This window comes from Falco peregrinus, chromosome 5 (assembly GCF_023634155.1).
Source record: "Falco peregrinus isolate bFalPer1 chromosome 5, bFalPer1.pri, whole genome shotgun sequence".
Classification (NCBI taxonomy): Eukaryota; Metazoa; Chordata; class Aves; order Falconiformes; family Falconidae; genus Falco; species Falco peregrinus.
In genome coordinates this window covers 59,610,160-59,630,386 of record NC_073725.1, presented here as the reverse complement: position 1 = coordinate 59,630,386, position 20,227 = coordinate 59,610,160, and the positions used below count along the sequence as shown (strand labels likewise).

Sequence of the window (20,227 nt, the reverse complement as noted above, 5' to 3'; positions counted from 1 at the left end):
CTGGTCACCTCTCTCACCTCCACAGGACACTCTCTGATGCCTCTGTAGGACCACAAGCCTAGAGAGGACCCCAAAACCAGAATTTGCCACAAAGGGGGAAATTTCCCGAAGAGGCTTTTGGGACTATGGCAAAGTGACCGGTGAAGTCTGGAACTGCACATGGAAGTGACATGACAAACAGGGGTAGTACGTGATGGAGGATAAGAGATGAGAACCTGAAATTGTCCCCTGTCATGCCTCAGAGGGACACAAAAAGAAGTCTGCAGTGCACAGCAGAAGCCTACCAGAAGCACAGGGATCACCAACACCGGCTGGAGGCTCACCAGTCCCCTCCAGGTGAGGACTAGCTGGCAGCGGAGATGCTGAGTAGTGTGGGGCTGGTGCGCGCTCCTCTGCTGCAGCCAGCTCCATGCAGTTCATCTCTCCAGATTTCCTAGTATTTGTTCTCATGTTCTGGGAAGAGGAGAGAGCTGCAAGAGGCCCATCTCACAGGGATGTTTAGAGAAAGGAAAGTCCATTGTGTGAAAGAATTTGGTATTTCAGGGTTTGTTTTCCTTCTGACAGAACAAAACACCACCATGTCAAAACCCTCCATAAGGCCAAACAGAACAAAAAAAAACCCCACCCCCAAACGACAAACAGTGTCGTTCAGTTTGGACACGGTCTGCAGAAGTGTTTCTCTTTGCTTTTTGGCTTTTTGAGCTCAGGATACCTACTACTGCAACGAGTACAGGAAAAGAAAGGAAAAAAAAAAAAAAGAAAGAAAGAAAAAAGGAAAACAAAATCCATGCCAGAGCAGAGCCTTTCCCTGCGCCAGGATCTGACACTGCCTCGGTGGGTTTTCTGTGCCATGGCACCAGGATCAAAGTGGCTCCCCTTTTTCTGCCCTAGGTGGGAAGCAGAGCTGCAAAGGAGTCTTAAGTGGGAAAACCAGGGAGCAAGCACTGCAGCAGCCCTGCAAGACATCAGGAGAGTTCTTTTGCACCAGCTTCCCTCAAGCAGAAGGCCTCCTGCAAAGCAGTCAAGGAATTTTGGAAAGGTTGGACATAGGGGTTGGATCCCAGCAACAAAACTGGGGGGAAGTCACTGATCCAAGCAGTGTTTTGGGTCAGACCCTGCAAATGTCTTCCATATCAAGAGCCCCTAGCCCAGCTTTCCCAGCCTCCCTGATGGCCCTGGATGGGCTCGTGCCTCTCCTCACGCTTCCAGCCCCTGGGACAGTGACATTTTGTGGGTACGGGTGCTCGGATGAGTTTCTCCCGTGGGGCAATCCAGGGTGTCGATGCCTTCAGCAGCAGCAGAGAGCAGCTCACCACCACCTCTCTCCGCCAGCGTTTTCCGAGTGCTTGGCATGGCGCCCAGCCGCCTTTCACTGCTGCCTTTTCATTCGCGTTAATTCACTGCATTTCCTTTCTTACTCCTTGCGAGGAACAGAGGGAGAGCTTGTTCCAGCAGACGGGCCCCATCCGCTCCACCCGGCTCTGCTGGAGCAAGGGCTGGAAAAGAGGGATGGAGGCGAAGGGGTATCTCCCACCCCTCCAGGGCCCCGCGTGCCGCCTGCATGCTGCTTCCCAGCAAATACGGTAAGCGTTCAGCCTAAAAATGTAAGTCTGATCTCATGACACAGGGTGGCCCTGCATTCCTCACCTCTGACATAACCCACTGGGAGTGTGCTCCGCAGAAAAACACAAACAAGATGTACTCGCGGGCTGGCGGTGGGGGCCAGGCGGCTGGCAGATGTGCTGCAGAGCCCCTGCGCAGCCCCCCGGGTGCCACAGCCCTGCTCCAGCACAGCCTGTCCCCTCCCAGGGAGGGCAAAACCACAGCCCTTGCTGCGAGGACAGGGCCGCCCGTTGCCTCTTGCAGCGGATGATGCTCGCTGTGCGCCCCAGCCTCCCCCAGCCCCGCACCCCAGGGAAGAGGGCGGTGGGAAGGTAACTTGCTGTGGTTCGGTATCATCCAGGGAGGCAGCTGAGCTCCCCTGGGATTTTGCTGGGCAAATGCCTGAGGGCGTTTTTAAGGACTTTGCTTGTGCAGTTTTTGCCCTGTTTTTGTTTCTTTCTGCATCTGAGTCTCTGTGGGACAGGCTTTGCTCTGAGTCTGCCATGGCTGTGGCTGGTGCAACTGCTCCAGTACCAACCTTCCATCCCCATTAGCCTCCCACTCTTACCAGCAGCTCCATAGCAGTGCCAGTGGCCGCATTTGCTCTGGGTATATCATGCCCAGGTGCAAGCTGCTCCCCACTGAGCTTGGCACCCAAAGCCCTGGGCATCACGGGGCGGTGATTCCTCCCTGTACCCGGACAGGGCACTGGGATTAAATGGTTTGCCAGGGATGGGACCACATGGAGAATCAGGGCAGGGTAGTGATCTGAGTCCTGCTGCCATAAACATGGAGCTGACTTTCCTCCCAGCCAAACCTTCTTGTAAGTACAGCCTTGTTTTGAGCAGGGGGCAGATCCAGCTCAGCATGGCGCTGACCTCCCATCTCACCCAGCCAGGCAGCACCACTTGTTTACTTTCTTTTGCAAATGCCCTAAACCTTGACAGCGACCTATTTTCCCTTCTGTTGCGCAAAGCCTCTTTCCTAGAAAGAGGCTTTGTAACGGTCAGCCCAACCAGCCCAGTTCTTCTCAGTGTATGTAAAAGCAAACTTTAAATGGCCAGCAGGTTCAGCTTAGCTTAAACACACCCAAAACCCACATGCAGATGGGTTGGGAGACTCGGTCAGACGCCACCTGAAACCATCCTGCAAGACTGCCAGCATGGTTTGCGGAGGAATCAGATAAGCAGTAAGTCAGCCTTCAAGTCCACTCCTCAACCTTTTTCTTATTAATGTTTTTCATCCATCTATTCCTGCTCCAGCATTAAACAAAGCTAGGAGAAAGATTTTCTTGCCTCCAGACGTTTCTCCTCTGTTTCTGTCCTTACTTTTCCCTAGTGGTGAAAACATCTGAGTGGTTTTTTTTAATTATTATTATTATTATTATTTCACATTCTAAAAAAGGGAATAAAAAAAATATATTAATTCTCCTCCTTCCTCCACAATGCTTCCAAGTTTTCAGGATAACCACTTCTCTGGCAGAGGATGGTTTGCAAGAGAAAACAAGACAAACAATGGTAACAAGAAACAATAGTAATAAGAGAAGAAATGGTTGAAATTTGCTTCTTCAGAGCACACAACATTTGATCCCAGAGCAGAAGTGCACCTTTCTCCATGGGTCCAAGCCTCTTTTCAGCCACCACTTCACCTTGGGGTACTCCATCCTTTCCTTCTTCTCAGGGAGGTGCCCTAGCCATGCTTAGGCTGTTGTTGGCATGGGGTTGTCTCCTTCTCCCCACATTGGTAATCGTATACAGCTCCTTCTATGATTTCTTCTCCATCTCTCATCTACAGTCCAGCTTTTTAAGTTAACCCAAAGTCACTGCTGGTTTATTTTAATGTGCCAGGCTGTAACCTGAAGCTAGAGACATAAATTCAGCCTAACAAGTTTCCCTTGGCCAGCTGAGACCACAGGTTAGAGATTAGTCCAACAGCAGCAGATGGTCTGGGTTGAACGCCTGCTGCTTGTTCATGGCTGGTCTTTCCCATCCCCTCGGTACCTGCAGTAGGGCTTGACATCTAACCGTGCTCTCGCCTGGACAGATGAGCTGCTCTACATGAAAACAAATGCACAACTTTGAAGCCTGATGTGCTGGGGACAGGGCCAGGTTGTGAAGCAGCTTGTGAGCCCACCACCACCTACACGTGTGCACACACATATTTTCCAGCAGTTGTAGTCATCAGACTTCCAGTCACTGCCAGTGGCTCCTGATGTCTCGGTCATCTTGTCCATGCAGGACAAGGATGCTGGTGAGGACTTGGTTTAGCTAGAGAAACTCTTCTCCAGGTCTTATCCCCAGTTCAAACCAGCCTGAAATGATACAGTGAGTGGAGATACTGGGATAGGTAACAGACCCCCTTGCTCCTTGTGAAGCCACATGGCTGGTGTTTAGAGCAACAAGTGATCCGTAAGTGACCTGCTCTTCCCCAGATGTAAGAATTCAAGTTAAACACCTAGATAGGTTCCTGTGCCCCCAAAATAATAAATCTCCCTTTCTCTCTCCCTCCCCTCTCTACCTGGCTGCCTGTTTGCACAAACCTTGTAGGCTTCAACTCTCCAGGACTGCAAAGGTATCATCAAACAATCACCTGGTGAACAAGCGGTGAACATGCACCAGACAGAGAAATAGCCTGACCACATCTGCCTGATATCCTGCCAAATATGCCAGGGATTACTGGGATGGATTTTAAAAAGCCAGCACCCTCCCAAGGTGCTGATGAATACTTGGGGTATCTTACCTGTAGCAGTCCATGGCAAACTCCCAGATTTCCATGGTTCTACACCAACATGGGCAATGTGGAAGCAGCTAAAAACTCAACATGAAGCATGAATGACATTATTTTAATTTACCTAGAGAGGTATAAATTGGGTGAGGAGATGGTGGATGTTGCTTCCCGCTGTGGACCTGAAAGGCTAGTCTATGGGTCATATGGGAGCTATGAGGAAGGCTTTCCCTGGCATGAGGGCTGGGAATGAAATAGGGACATAATGAGGGGGATGCTGAGCTACAAGAGCAACAGAGATCAGAGAAGGTCCCAGGCACTCTTATTGGTCTTCCTATCCTGGCTTCTGGATCCATGTAAGAGAGATGCAAAGCTGGGCTGTGGCACCTTCCCCCAACATCAGCTGGAGACACTCAAGAGTAGCAGCCTGGAGGGCAGCCAGATGCCTGTCACGGAGGCCACTAAAAAGGCCACATGCAAGAAAGCCGGAAGTATTGCACTTAAACATATGTGTAAGTGCACTGAGGGGCTGTACAGGTCCCCTCTTCCATCTCTGCTGGAATTAAGGGGAGCAATAATTTCACTAGTAGTCCTGAAAAGCATCACCAGGGTTTTTTCCATTACTAAGGGCAAAACTTGGAGAGGGTCACCAAGGCATGATGACTCCTCCAATGCCTCCTGCGTGGCCGAGCAGTCTTGCTCCTCTCCTCCGATCTTCATCCTCCAGCCCCTGACCAAGGCAGGGGGTCTCACATGAGACCGGAGATTTAATGTGCTCAGAGGAGGGTGCAGCCTGCAAGATGGGTTTGTAAGAATTTTTTTACCTATTCTGGATGATTCCTTTGGGGTGAAATGAGCTGTGCCCTAAAAGGGCCATACCTGGCTGTAAGGGGAGCCCAGGGAGGCTAATCCAGGGACGGCAGCTGTGACCTGGTGGAGCATCAGCTAGCCCATGGCAGCACCCCTCAGCATCAGGCCACTTCTGCAGGCTTCTGAGAGCTGAGGGAGTCAGCTCCTGACTGTCCTTGTAATCAGATAAAATGCAACAGACTCCTGGTATTTTTGCATAGGGACCCAGATGTCCCACCCTGGTGCTACTGACAGGACACAGAAGTGCTTTCAGTATCTACTAGTTTTCTTCCCTGAAACTCTTTCCTGAAAAATAACATGATCCCTATGTCAACTGCATAAACCTTGCCTGGAAAAGCCAAGGAATAAAGGGCCCTTGACTGGACCTATTCTTTGAGCTTCAGCAGCCCTGCAAATAATTTTCCCAGGTTTCCAGGCAAGTTTTCAATGTGGCACTAGGCTGAGGTGATATGAAATACAAGTGGTCTTCAGGAGAGTGTTATCCAGTCATTTTATTTTTGCGTGCTTCTAAATGCACATCGAATGCAAACAAGTAAGGAGCTGGCTGGATGGCTGACATCTGTGCTGGCTCATACGGGGATTATTGGACACCTGGAATTTTCAGTGGCATGACACCGTTGGGAGTAACAGACACTGAGCATCTTTGGGGAACTTGGCTGTGAGCAGGATCAAGCGCCTGTGCCCCTGGCAGTGGACAGGGTCCTCATCGCATGCTGAAATAAACCATCTTGACAGCCAGCCAGCTGTACTGCAGCACTATCTGTGCGTTTGTAGCTGATGTGCTGTGTATGGTGGTGCTTTTGCCCATAATGATGAACAGTCAGTGCCAGCAGCCTGTCTGCAGAGACAGAATCTACAAGTTGGGTGCTATGAACAGAGCAGGGCTGAGATGTTGGCCGTGGAGATAGCACTAATGTATTTCTAGTTTCAGTAGCTTTCTCCATTTTAAAGCTGAAACCCTGGGCATCACCAAGTAGGGGAATGCTAATGTTAGAATGAAAAGAAAAGAAAAGAAAAGAAAAGAAAAGAAAAGAAAAGAAAAGAAAAGAAAAGAAAAGAAAAGAAAAGAAAAGAAAAGAGAAAAGAAAAGAAAAGAAAAGAAAAGAAAAGAAAAGAAAAGAAAAGAAAAGAAAAGAAAAGAAAAGAAAAGAAAAGAAAAGAAAAGAAAAGAAAAAAGAAAAGAAAAGAAAAGAAAAGAAAAGAAAAGAAAAGAAAAGAAAAGAAAAAAGAAAAAAGAAAAGAAGAACAGAAAAGAAAAAGCCTTCATTTGAGCACCCAAAAAGCACAGCAACCAGAGGGAAATAAACCACATCCCTGGGTCATTATCTTACTGTAACTCCGTGTACAGCTACAGGGTAAATAGCCTATTCCTGGAAGTGCTCTTTCAGTGGTTGCGTCTATGGGCTTAGATTTAAGGTCAGATTACCTGATTTAACAAATTGAGGAGTATCAGCTGATCCACAGTAACTAACCAGTTCATGCAGGACTAATGCCGTGCCTCCTGACCTTCTACCCTCCATTTCCAAAATCATCTCCCCTGAACCCGTAATTCTTAAACCCCAGTGCCTGGCCCAAGATTCAGCAGTACAAGGAGCATCCTAAAAGACAGCATCTAAAATATTCAGGCAAAAGCTAAAAGCTATCCTTGGTTTCCTTACAAAGCTTGAAATTTCCTTTCGCGTTCACCTCTAACTGAGTGTTGTGAGGGAGAAAACGTAGCCTTGCCTACAGTCAGAAAAGTCTGACTTTTCAGGCAGGAAGGGCCTTCAGACTGATGCTGCAAGGTCACACATTTCATTGCTATCTTGTTTTCCATGAAACTGCAGCCTGCTGCTTCCCAAGGCTGAGGACTCAGCCCCTCTGGGCTCACTTAGGAGATGTCATGGACTTGTTGCCATCCACAGGTTTCTCTGATGAGGAGAAGTCAGCTGGCAAGCTGCTGGTTCTTGTACCACTTGTGCATTTGGAAATCTGTTCAGCTTGAGTAGAGGGCAGGAAACCAGCACAGCATCGCGAGCCCAGGAGGAAAACAGTGGCACTACAGATGTCTGCCATTTTAAAATTTTCGCTCTGATTCCCTCTTTCTAAACCCAAATGTGATGATTGAGGTTTTTTCTCCATGAGTTTTTCAGAGCCGTAGGCATGCAGCAGTACATATGGGAATCAATGAGGTTTGTGCTGTTAGTTGATGGAGGAAAGGACTGATGTGGACACCAAGGCAATTTTCAAGATCTGCAAGGAAAATTGCATGGCCAGTATCATTGTAATCAAATAGTAATCTGGTTTCTAAGCCTCTTACAGAGTACTAAAAACTACCCTGGCCATTAGAAGACCTGGGCTGTATGACATGGAGGAGGAGCCCTGGAGCCAGCAACCCTGACACCCTCAGCTTGGCTGTGCCAGATATGATGTAGGAGGCTGGAAAGCCTCAGGTAATTGCCTGGACCACATTCAAACCACTTCCTATGGAGTCTGATAAAGACTTACACATCAGCGGGGCTGGGGGGACGGGCCTGCAGTATCATCCAGAACAGTGACCTGCGTGCCCTGCAGCTGGCGGGGAGCTGCAGAAGTCTGGCCAAACAACCCTTACGTGGTGCTTTTATTTCTTCCCACTAATGGTGTACAGAACTAGGGGTCTGGCAGCCCTGGAAAGGCAAAGTCCTGCAGTAACTGTGGTTTTCGTGATAACGGTAGGTACCAAAGTCTGTAACAAGCTCCACAGCTGGCAGTCTGCAGAGAGCCCTTGGTTTTACAGTGCTCTGTCTGGTGGGTAGTTTTCTCCCAGCCCTACACAGCGACCAGGTCACCCTGATGTTTGCAGCTGGAGAAGTGCAAAGAAGTAAAAGCCTCGTAGTGCAATATCCTAAGCCATTTGTTACAAAATAAGGCAATGAAGGACCGGAAACACTTCCAAACAAAGTGCTACAGAGACACGATGATGTTGTTCATTTTGTCTGGACCTGAGCCCAGGGCTTGTGACTAGACCTGTCGTATCCCCACACCTTCAAAGCCAAAGCCTGGGCTGTGTTTGTGTTCTCCTATCGCAGGGTGAGAACTTTCCTGAAGCTGCCGAAAGTGCCCGAACACTTTCTTCTGTAATCTGTCCTGACTGTCAGGATGCCAAGAGACATGCCAGACCTAGATCCTGGGCCAAAATAGCTATGTAGACATGCCCAGAAAGGAGAGCTGGCACAAGGTATTGCATAAAGTGAGATATGTGAAACTGCAGGCAAATAGTTTGGTAATCGCAAGGGTAGGTTAGGCTTGGCAGAGGGCAGAGCATGTCTGCTCATCAAGAAAGGAGGAGGCAAAACTTTATCAGCTGTGAAAAGGGTTGGAGCCTGTTTTGGTGGGAGCTTAGGAGAGCCTCAAGGGGTTAAACAAAAATAATTGTCCCAGAAAGATTGAGGTGAAGGGCTCAGTGATGTCCCAGTGAGGCCACAAACACCTTTTCAAAAGAGATTTTCCCCTCCAAAAAATCAGTCCCTATAATGAAACCTGTTTCTCCATAAGGTTCAGGAGTAATTGCAAGCAGCAGTGTGCACCTTGCTCGATGTTTGTGCAGGGGGGATCCTCCATGTGTCTTTGCACCTCACTATTGACCTAGAAAGTTAAACCTCAAAGGATGGGAGAGTACAATGCAGTCCCCATAGCTGGGGATAACTATGGCACAGTGAGTCAGCAAGGCAGACCACAGCCACACTGCATAAAAGCATTGCACCTAATTAGCTTTGGCAAATTGGGGATATATTCCTGAAGAAGTTGTTACCAGTGCTCACGGCCATCCAGTCCCCTGCTGAATATTTTTGATCAAAGTCTTTCCAAGCTGATCTATTTTCAGCCCAACCCACTCAATACCTTGATTGCTACACAGCTCTTTTAGCTGCTCTTAGGTAAACATGCTGTCGCTCCTTGGCATTTTGCCTCACTAAGCCCAAAAATGCAAGTGGCACAGAAAATAAGAGAAGCTGTTCTCCTTCGCCAGGAAAAATGATGCTATTTCTGAAATAAACTGTTTTCAGTACACTTCACCAGCCATGCACATATACATGTATGTATAAATATACTTGGTCCGGAGGTTCAGCTGGTGGAATCTTGTATGCCTATATGGAGACAGGAGCAGAGAGAGGATTATGTACATATAAATCCAGACACACCTTCAGTCCAGTCTGCCTCTGGATGCAGAGTCTTTGTTATGTGGAGGGGGTCTGGCTCCCAATAAAACAGGCTCACATGTCTTGGTCCAAGCTCAAACCAGTGGGTTATGGTCTGTTTTGGAGAGCTATTCCCACTGTGGCTGTCCTTAGCAAGGGCAACCACCATGATGCCGATACTGGGAACTGCTCTGTACCCCATGGTGGAGCAGGGAATAAAGAACAGATACTCCAGGGACCCCTCTGAGCTAAATAACTTCACTGCTGGTGGTTGTGCCCGCCACATCAGTGTGGTCCATTCCTCATCCATGTCTGCGGCTCACATCCTTGGTTCTCCACAGGCTGAGGTGGCCCCACATGAGATGAAGCACTGCACAGAAAGCATTTCATGGGTCATTCCTCAGTCAGAATCCCTGGGGCTGAACCAGAGCAGGTTTGAGCAGATCAAATCAGAGTTCAATCCACGGCAGAATTTAATTTTGAGGAATGACAGTGACACTGGCCAGATCTTGAAGTTACATTTTCAGTTTTCCCTTCGTAAGTAAACACATAGAAGTCAACAACAGATGGAAGATCACATGGAGTTACACAGGTCAGCGCAGACTTCAGAGAACCCATGTGTCTGAAGAAGAAATAATTTGGAGGGGGAGCAGCTGGGAGATGATTCTGAAAGATTGAGAAAGCAAGCAAAAAATGCTGGTGTGAGCTGCCTCCTCTGCGATATGCAGCTGAAAGTTTTGGTTTTGTGGAAGAAGACAAAGATGGGCAGATAGCAAAGCAAGCCGACAGCTCCCAGGTGGGAAATTTTTTTGATTTTTTCTTTAGCTGAAGCGTAAAGAATGCAAGCAAAAAGGTGTCAAACTGATAATGAAATGGGCAGGGGTAAAGCAGGCAAATGCAAAACAAAACCAGATTCTGAGTAACAAGAGCAAATTGAAGCGATGTGACAGAGAAGGAGAGTTTTTTCAGTGGTTTATATAGTATTGCAGGGAGTCTGGGGTGACAAATGAGGGATTCAGGTGAGTGGAGTGGTGCAGTAATGGGCTGTTACATGTGGAGGAAGATGGAAGGGACAAAAGGGAGCAGAGGACACATTAATAAACCCCCCACATTCCATTTAAGATTTATTGATAGCTCAGAGCCAGGGAGTTTTTCATGCCTTTGCATCTTTGAGCTAACGTTACCCAAGAGTGAGTAGTGGTGGGGATCCGTTATGAGCCATTGAATGCAAGTGGAGAAGAGCTCCGGTCTTTGATATACAGAAATGAAAAGACTTCAGTTAATAGAGAATTCAGTCTGAGAAACCTGCGCTGTAATAGCAGAATAGCATTAGTCTTTCTAAAAACACAGCTGGTCATTTCACGAGCATGCAATATCATGTACTGAAAGTGCAATCACTCGGTTGAGGACCTCAGTATAGTGGCTATGGATTCATTTGATGCTGGACAAAAAATTAATGGTTGCCTTGGGACCAGTGTTTACTAGCAAGTGGCATTCAAAGAAAGAACAGTCCCATCTGGTCATGGAGAGAGCAGTGAGGATGCAAAAAGATAAAGTGGTCACAGGGGAGAAAGAGCAGGCCATGAACTCGCCCCAAAGCAGGGCCAGAAGGGACTGGTTTTGTCTTGGAGATGGAGGGCTGAGTCAGTGTGAGAGGGATGCAGAAGTAAGGTTGCTTCCACACAGGGTGTTAATGAAGCAGCCACTGCGAAACAATGCTGGGAAGTTGGGGATGTTGAGTCACCAAAATAATCTGAGAGCTGGAGGTAATTATCGCAGGGAGAGGGTTAACAAACACAAGCTAAAATTGGGACTGGACTTCATTACGGGTGAGGATTGCCTTCGGGGGGAGAGGATACAGGGCTGCCTAAACTAGCTGAGAAAAATGTGACAATTGCAGAGAGCTGGAAAACTGAGGTCCAGGTGAATTTGCATTAGAAAGGAGGCAGGGTTTTTTTAACAGTGATGCTGACAGATGATTAGGACACGCTCAAAGGGCAGCAGTGTACATTCCCCCCACCCCCCCAAACCTTGTGTGCAGCTAGCAGGCACGCTGGCAGGCCATGGAGGGAAAGAGGCACCTTGGAGGCACTGTAACTCATCTGGTCTAGTTTGGATTTCTGCTGGAAGCTGGGATGAGTGTCGTCCTGGCCTGCATCAACTGCTCCATCAGGATTTCAACAGATTTAGGTAGATCAATCCAGCACCTGATACTTTCAAATCAATGCTGCTCACATGGCAAATTGAGCTTTAAGCCAGAAGATGGGCTCCCCAGGGGGTAACTGGTCTCTTTAAGAGCCTCTGAATGGTCAGAGGTTGGGATTTTCCCATCTCCAGTCCGTGCATTCCCACTCACCCTGTGCGGGACATGCTGGGAGTAATGCCAGGCCACTTACCTATCCACAGCTTTTCATGCTGAGCAAATATTTGCCTTATCATGGTTTTAATGTGCCCATCTCAGTGATAGCTAAATGTCAACCACAAAATCAAGCAGTGCCACCTGGGAGGGACCCTGCAGTCTGCCACGCGTTGCCTGTGTTGGTCGAGGTTTTATCAGTATGTCGGGTGCAAAGTCCAATGGTGAAGCAACATGAAGAAACCCTCTATTTCCAAAGATGGTGTTTGAGGGGAATTTGGGGCATTTTGGCCCATTGAGGCTGCTGTTGCAGTCCACAAAGTTTTAGTATTGTGTGTGCTAATTGATAATGATCGCTAAGACCAAGCCCGCGGCTTTGCACCCCCTCTGCCTCCTGTTCCTGGTGGTTCTGTTGTTTCTGACACCGATTTGCCCTCTGGTGTTTGAAGCCAAGATTCTCGTCAAGTGACAGTGTGTCCGGGGGTGTCCGGAAGGGGCTGCCGCAGGGAGCCGTGGCTCCGCAGGCTGCCGTGACATTTGGAGTGACCGAGAGGTCACTCCAGCGGAAGAAAACAAAGGCAGAGACCGTCCTGCAGTGCACGGCAGCCACAGAGCTGCCCCTGCAGCGGGGCAAGCATGAGCAGCACTTTTAAGACCTGCATTTTGCTTCATGCCACATTCCTTCTACTTTCTATAAAATATTTTAAATTACTGGCAAATCTTTAGTTTTCTCTTCTCTTCTCTTCTCTTCTCTTCTCTTCTCTTCTCTTCTCTTCTCTTCTCTTCTCTTCTCTTCTCTTCTCTTCTCTTCTCTTCTCTTCTCTCTCCTCCTTCTCCTTCTCCTTCTCCTTCTCCTTCTCCTTCTCCTTCTCCTTCTCCTCCTTCTCCTTCTCCTTCTCCTTCTCCTTCTCCTTCTTCTTCTCCTTCTCCTTCTCCTTCTCCTTCCCTTACCCTTACCCTTTCTCCTCTCCTCTCCTCTCCTCTCCTCTCCTCTCCTCTCCTCTCCTCTCCTCTCCTCTCCTCTCCTCTCCTCTCCTCTCCTCTCCTCCATCCCTTTTGTTCTCTCTTCTTTCCTCCTCCCCAGTTCCCTCCTTTCCCTTCTCTCTCTCCTAGGTGGACCAAAGGGCCATGAGGACGCGGTGGGCCTGGCTGTGTGCAGCAGATGGCAGATGACGGATGGTGGAGCGGGGCAGCAACGGGGCGTGCTGGCCTTGCAGCGCAGGGGAAGTGGCTGCCAGCTCTGGTCTGATGGCACTCGGAGTTTGTGTTACAGCAGGGAGGCAGAGAGGCTGTTCTGGGAAAGGGCTGGGGATGGTGGCCAGTGGAGGAATACAAAATGGCAGAACTTGAGAGGGATGCAGCAGGGCTGAGATCTCTTGTACACCTGCCTCTGTCTCAGCTGGGTGTAAAGTCCCCGTTTGTCAAGCAATGGTAAATCTCTGGGGAGAGGAGGGAAGGAGAATCTATGGAGATGATCCGAGACATCCCCAAACTGAAGCCAGATTCTGCTGGAAAAGTCTGTAAAACCCCAGTACTGTGAGGGGGACCAAGACCTGCTGTAGGGATCCTTGGGATTATGTGTATCTTGTACTGGAGTATGTCTGAAGGAGAGCAACAACGCTGGTGGAAAGTCCAGAGCACAAGTCCTGCGAGGAGCAGCTGAGGGCATGGCGGGGTGGGTGGAGGTCAGCCTGGAGAGAAGGGGGCTCAGAGGAGACCCTGTTGCTCTCTGCGGCTGCCTGACAGGGGCGTGTAGGCAGGTGGGGGTCAGGCTCTTCTCCCAAGTAACAAGCAATAGGACGAGAGGAAATGGCCTCAAGTTGCCCCAGGGGAGGTTTAGACTGGATATTAGGAAAAATTTCTTCACAAAAAGAGTTGTCAAGCACTGGAACGGGCTGCCCAGGGAGGTGGTTGAGTCACCATCCCTGGAGGTGTTTAGTGTAGATGTGGCACTTAGGAACATTGTTTAGTGGTAGACTTGGCAGTGTTAGGTTTATGGTTGGACTCAATTATTTTATGGGTCTTTTCCAGCCTAGATGGTTCCATGATTCCGTGATTCTATGATACTCCAAGTCTGCATAAAGATATTCACTGTGGACGGAATTCATTCTGATCTTCACTTGCTACACCCTCTTCATCATCCTTTACACAATATATATGAGGACCCTGGTGAGCACATTGACTTGTGTTCGTAGGATCAGAGAATAAATCAGTTGGAAGGGACCTGAGGAGGTCACTCAGCCAAATCTTCTGCGCAGAGCAGGAGAGCACTTGGGACTTGTTGTTGGGTAGGTTTCCCCCTCTCAGTAGGCAAGAGCTGCTGTATGAACATTGTTTTTATTAAGAGTTTCTGTCTGCTATTTCAGGCCATACCTAGAGCTGTACAGACAGCTGGCCCTGGCACCTTGCAAGCTGCTGTTTGCATTCTGCACATTTGGGTGACTTCAGGACAGGACTATATCACGACCTATTCTTGCATTAGCGACCTGCCGTGTCCCACGCCAACCTGCTCAGTTTGGCGGCTTCCCCAGACTCACTGCCTCGGCTCCTGCCCCTTTCCATGCTGCCCTGAAGCTCCCTCTCAGGGCTGATGATCCTTCACTCTGCCTGGATTCCTAACTCAAACTCCATGTCATTCTCCTCCTGCCCTGGGCTACCTTCTCCTCAAGTTCTGCTTTGGTTTAAAACGGGTTTAAAAATATCTCCAAATATACTCAATGTGTTTGCAACATTCTTTGAGTCAGAACATTGTTGTTGCAGCCTCCGTCCACATGTTAACTTCCTTTGCCTCCTCTTCTGCTCTCTCCCTGTGACATACTTTACCATGGAAAGGGCTGCTCTTTGCAACTACCCAAAATACAGACTGGGGAAAAAGCTTTGGTAGCTTTTACTGTTGCTTTTTTCTCCAAATTATTTGGAAAGGTTTGTGGTGGTTGTTGCCTTTTAAAACTTTAATGGCAGATTTCAATACTGAAGCTTTCCGTCCCGGTAATGGGGCTTTTACCAGAAAAAGAAGGGGAAGGGAAGCCTGAAGGAGCAGTTAAATTTTCTTTTCCAACCTCATTGCATAAAGAAACCCTGACAGCTTTTACCAACGTTTTCACTTGCAGAAAGGCAATTTGTTAGTGATTTGTGGGGTCTGGTTTTACTTTAGATGAAGACAAATAAAAGCAGTCTTTGCTACAACACAGTGTGCTTATCCTTTCTACTCCGGCCCAGGGGCCACGTGCAGGCCTGCTCCTTAGCCATGGAGCCAGGCGTTGCTCTCGCACCAACAGCACTCTGAATTCAGGTGCAATACCCCACACCTTCCTTTGCTAAGTCTATCAAAAACTGCAGGCTGCCGGAAGGAAGCAGACCTGCAACAGCTGGGAGAATAAACAGAGTTCAGGGCTTCCAGCTCCAAACTCATCAACCCAGGACCTTGCCCCTGGTTCCTGGGCTTGGGGAAAGATGCTCTTCACAATGTCTGATCCATCCATGCTGTACGTCAAAAGACTTCCACCACTTTCAGCAGACTCTGCTTTAGCTCCATAGCACACCGCAAGAAATACCCAGGAGAGGTGTGCTGCAGCCAGCCCTGAAACCCTGCCAGGAGCAGCCAGATGATTATGGACATTGCCCTGAGGAACATGAAGTTCACCAGGGCTCCAGCTTTTGAAATCCTAACTGTACTCCTGCTGGGAGGTTCCCGAGGCTGTGGTTTCACAGGAATCTCAAGGAATCACAGAAAACAGGGTGCCTAAAGGGATACCAGATGTCTAAGAGATGTATCTGAACCCCACCTCTGGCTCAGGGTTGGTGAGGCACTGGAGTCACCACAGGGAAGATCATGGATCTCCATCACTGGCGGTTTCTAAGGATAAGGAGAAGAAACATCCATCAGGACTGGCACAGGGTGAGTCAGTCCTGCCCGAGAACAGGAACAGAGTCCTTCCCAGTCCTGCCCCTGCAGAGTCCAAGGGCTGTACGTGAGCTCAGGGTCTGCCTTCCCATGGTGGTCACTGGGCACCTTGGCAGGGTTCAGGGGCCCATGCATGGGCATTGAGGTCTGTTGGAGGTGACATCAGGGAACCTGCCATGACTCTAAACAGTACCCCTCTGTCCTCAGGGGACACTTCTCTCCAGCCTGACAGGGTGACTGTACCAGTCAGTACTTGTCTCTCGGGAGCTGTGGAGGAGTTTCCTGACCTGTGGGTCTTAGAGAGATAATCTGGCCCAGATAACGCACACCAACAGCAACCCAACTGCTCCTGTCCAGGGGGAGGTGGGAAACAGGAGGTGGCATAGCCAGAACCCAGGAGAAAAGCCCACCCAAGAACCACAGGTGAGGGCACCCCTAATAAACAGGGGGGTAGCTGGAGAAGCAGCACCCTTGGGTATGTCAGTGCAGCTGTGTATAATCTCCAATAGCATTTTACAAGCCACGCATGGACTGACCCAAAGCCCTTTGGAGCAAACAAGGCAGAGCCTTGCTTCCAGGAACAACCTGGGACGGGGTGCAATCAGGGACAAGGGCAAGAAGAGTTGTGCAACCATCTGCCAAGCATTTGTCTGGGAGAAAATAAATGCCAAATGGTGCTTGTTCCCTCCCCTGTTCCCACCCCCAAGAGATCTGCCCCAAAGGGAAAATCTGATAGTTTTGTACTGGGTCTTTTGGATGGAGACTGGACCTGGTGACAAGGCAGCCAGACCTCTGAGTGATGCCCACGCTGGGGCTTGCAGCACGGGGCTAGGTGCAATTAAAATGTTTCACAGCAATGAGACTGACGGGAATCACAGGCAGAAGAAGCAGGCTGACCTATTCGCAGACAAATTAGTCATATAAATAAAATGAATGTGTCCAGGACAAACAGTGAGCCTGTCAACCGAGCAAGCCACGCTGGAGCGCTGGGAAATATGTTATTAGGAAATAAAGTCTTAAATGCCATTCTCCATGCATGGACGGGGGCTGTGTGGCTTTTCATCAGCGAGCCCCACTGCCCGCTCCTGCATATTGATTCATGGCTGAACAGGAACCTTCAATTCCCTTTGGTGGCTTTCGAGAGTATGATTGACACCCTGTGGGACAGACTCTGATTTCAGCTCCTCCGGTGCCCCAAAATGCAGAGAGCAGAGCTCAGGGCCATAGGGACATCACCGACAGGAGTCATGTCCTCACCAGGCCAGCATGCAAGAGCCCCAGTACTTCCCGCACCTCCTTCACACTATCTCCTCTCCACTGTTGCCATTAGCATGGAGTCAGAGGGGACAAACCCTTCCCAGACACATTTTTCCCAGCTCCCTCCTTGGCCAGAATCAGAAAGAAAAATTTTATAAAAAGCAGAATTCCCATCTTTTTCCCATCAAGTGGATTCATCCTGCAAAGGGCTCAGCCCCTCTCACCCTTCCTGAGGATGAGAGAACTGGAGGTGTTCAGCAGGGTCAGCCCCAACCTCTTGAACCCCAACAAAGACCAAGTGGGTGTAAAAGAAGCTCTGCTGATGCCTCCAACACCAGCAGACATTTAATGGCACTTGTACCAGTGCTAATTACATCTTAACATTTTCCCTCTGTATTTTGGTATTTATTTTGGAAAAGTTCCTCCCTGGAGTCATTTTCTTCCTCAGCTTTAAAACAACAACAATAACACCACCGCGCTTGCTTCTCCCTTGGCTCTTTCCCTCATTATTATAACTCTGCCATTCTGCTCCTGTACAGTCAGCAGAGGAGTTCAATCAGGCTGATGAGTAAAAGTGCATAATTTTATGGCTGCATATCAACTGCCTGTTATTAAACTAATCAATCAGCTTCAGTGCAGCTACCAGTACAGCACAGGAGAGGACAAGGCAGAGGAAATGCTATGCTGTTATTTTTCCAAAAGAAAAAAAAAAAAAATCCAATCTGGCCAAACAAAATCTTCAGCTTGCCCTTCTTTGCAGAGAGAAATTATTTCAGTGAGTTATGAAGTAGGTGACCTGCAGCAAGGTGGTGAGGAGTCTGCAGCGGAGCTGACACTGCCCTCCTGCTCACCCACAGCGCTAAGCCGTGACGCTCGGCAGTTGCCATGCCCCAAAGCCCAGGAAAGTCCCCAAGTGCTCCCTTACCACCTCTTGCAGTGAGCCACTACAGATGCCTCTGACCTCCTCCAGCGAAGCATTTAGGCTTATGTTAAGTTAGTCCCACTGAAGCCAGTAAGACCATCACCTGCACCCGTTTGTGCTGCACAGAGCCCAGTTTTGGCCTCAGGGTCAGCGGTCATGGAAGAAGTGAGGGAGCTGATTTCCAGTGACTTTACTCCCAGTAGTCATCTCCCCTGATGGCCCTAGTGAGACTCATGGAAGGAAGGAAGACTTTCAGAAGGAAAAGATGCATGAACCTCCTTTCCAGAAAGAAACTAGACTCCTTCACGTATTCACTACCTGGAAATACAGAACAGGCCATGGTCTGCTTCTGAAAGGCTGCTGAGGGCACTAAGGGACAGTCTGTTCTCCATGTCCCTGAGGGACAGGACAAGCAGGGGACATTGCTACATTGCACCAAGGGAAATCTAGGGTACGCATCATGCAAAGCTTCCTGCTGGAGAGGGGTGACCAGTCACCAGGACCCATTGCTAGGAGGTTGTGGAAGTCTCTCAGAGCAAGCACTAGATGTTGCTTCTTCTATAGCAACATCTGTTGGGGCTGGACCTGCTGTGGTTCTGCTTGAAGCCACATGTGGGCATGATGGCCTTGGAGGTCCCTGCAGCTCTGAGACCATGGGAAAGAGCAACCCATCTTTCCTTGCCTTCCAAAAGGAGGAGGAGACATGTAACAGGGTTTGGACCTCAGAGCGAGTCAGTGGGATCTTCTGTGATAATACACATGAGCAGTGGTAGGGAAGGAAGGGAGGAAGGGAGGAAAGAAGGAAGGAAGGAAGGAAGGAAGGAAGGAAGGAAGGGAGGGAGGGAGGAAGGGAGGGAGGAAGGGAGGGAGGAAGGGAGGGAGGAAGGAAGGAAGGAAGGAAGGAAGGAAGGAAGGAAGGAAGGAAGGAAGGAAGGCAGGGACGGAGGGAGGGAGGGAGAAAGGAAGGAAGGAAGGAAGGAAGGAAGGGAGGGAGGGAGGGAGGGAGGAAGAAAGGAAGGGAGAGAGGAAGGGAGGGAGGAAGGGAGGGAGGAAGGAAGGAAGGAAGGAAGGAAGGAAGGAAGGAAGGAAGGAAGGAAGGCAGGGACGGAGGGAGGGAGGGAGAAAGGAAGGAAGGAAGGAAGGAAGGAAGGAAGGAAGGGAGGGAGGGAGGGAGGAAGAAAGGAAGGGAGAGAGGAAGGGAGGTAGGGAAGGAGGGAGGAAGGAAGGAGGGAAGGAAGGAAGCATACAAACAAGGTCAAGGACAAGCAGATCACTTGCCACTCTGCCCCTCTCCCGCTGCAGCTGGCACTCTTCCTTCTCCCAGCCACGTTCCCTTCACCTCCTACAGATTAAAAAGTCAAGTGGAGCAAAACCGAGCAGGCAAGGCTCTCTGTGCTGTATGCTCTAAATGTTGCAAGGCTTTAGCCTGGACGTGCTGTCTCAGGCCCACAGAGCAAAGGAAGGACGTCCTCAGCCAGCCTGAGCATCCTTCTCCAGTTAACTGCATTCACTTACACAGATTAAATTGCACTGGCTCCTTGGCTTATTATTAATCACTCGTTTTACTGTCGCATCCACAGGTGCAGACTGTTCTGTGCTGTGCACTGTGAAAGCATACAAATAAATATGATCCCTGCTCTGGAGCTCGCCGCACCAGTTGACCGAGAGTAACTCAAGTATGGACCCAGCCCAAAGGCCCTTCCCGGGCAGGGAAGGCAGCCCTGCAAGCCCCCACGCTGTCCCGCCGGCCAGGGCTTGGTGAGCGGGGGCTGCGGGCTGACAGCTGACGTCCTCCCCAGCCCATTTCCTCCGGCTGCTGCCAAGCCATTCGCAGAGCACTTCTCAAAAATGAATTTTCTGGAAAACAAATTAAAGGAGGGGTTACATCACGCAGCAGACAGCCCAACCGCCGCTCGGCTGCACTGACAAATCCTGCCTGTGTTTTGGACTGCGCCACACGCACCACATTGCTTGCAGCTGCTGCTGCGCTGGAATTTGCAGCTCGCCATCTAAATATACTGTAACAATAAACTGATCAAAGCAGCTAAATATTATTGTCTGCTCTCTGATGGGCGGCGCAGAGTATGGTCTCCCAGAAACCTCCGGTTACTTTGTTTTTTCCCTGTGCAAAACCACAGACAAACAAAATGGGGGGGGGGGGGGGGCAGGGAGGGGGAAGCAAAGGAGGCTTCAGTGGGTGTTGAGGCAGGACAGTTGGGGTCTTGGGAGTCAGGAAATTCCAGTCCCTGCAGCCTGCTGGTCGGAAGACAGCGGTGAGCAGGAGGGAACAGGACAGGCTGCCTGCTGGGAAAGGGTCCTGAGATAGGCTGGGACCTCCATGACCTGGGCTCCCTCCCCAGCACTGCCACATTCTCCTTGAGCAGCCTTGGGCATATGTCTTCGGGTGTTTTTTATAGGAATCATCACCCCCCAGG

General features: G+C 49.5%; 1 long non-coding RNA gene across 2 annotated transcripts; it reads left to right on the top strand.

Annotated features, from left to right (window-relative positions):
- The first annotated feature begins 2,614 nt into the window (after nucleotides 1-2,614).
- On the top strand, nucleotides 2,615-19,841 carry LOC114013089 (uncharacterized). Of its 2 annotated transcripts, XR_003555929.2 has the most exons (4): nucleotides 2,616-2,791; nucleotides 12,794-12,952; nucleotides 13,741-15,607; nucleotides 19,373-19,841. It is a non-coding gene; the product is annotated as an uncharacterized LOC114013089 (long non-coding RNA). The 2 variants fall into 2 exon arrangements; XR_008747453.1 differs by having other exon boundaries at nucleotides 2,615-2,791; nucleotides 12,794-15,607.
- The last annotated feature ends 386 nt before the right edge of the window (nucleotides 19,842-20,227 follow it).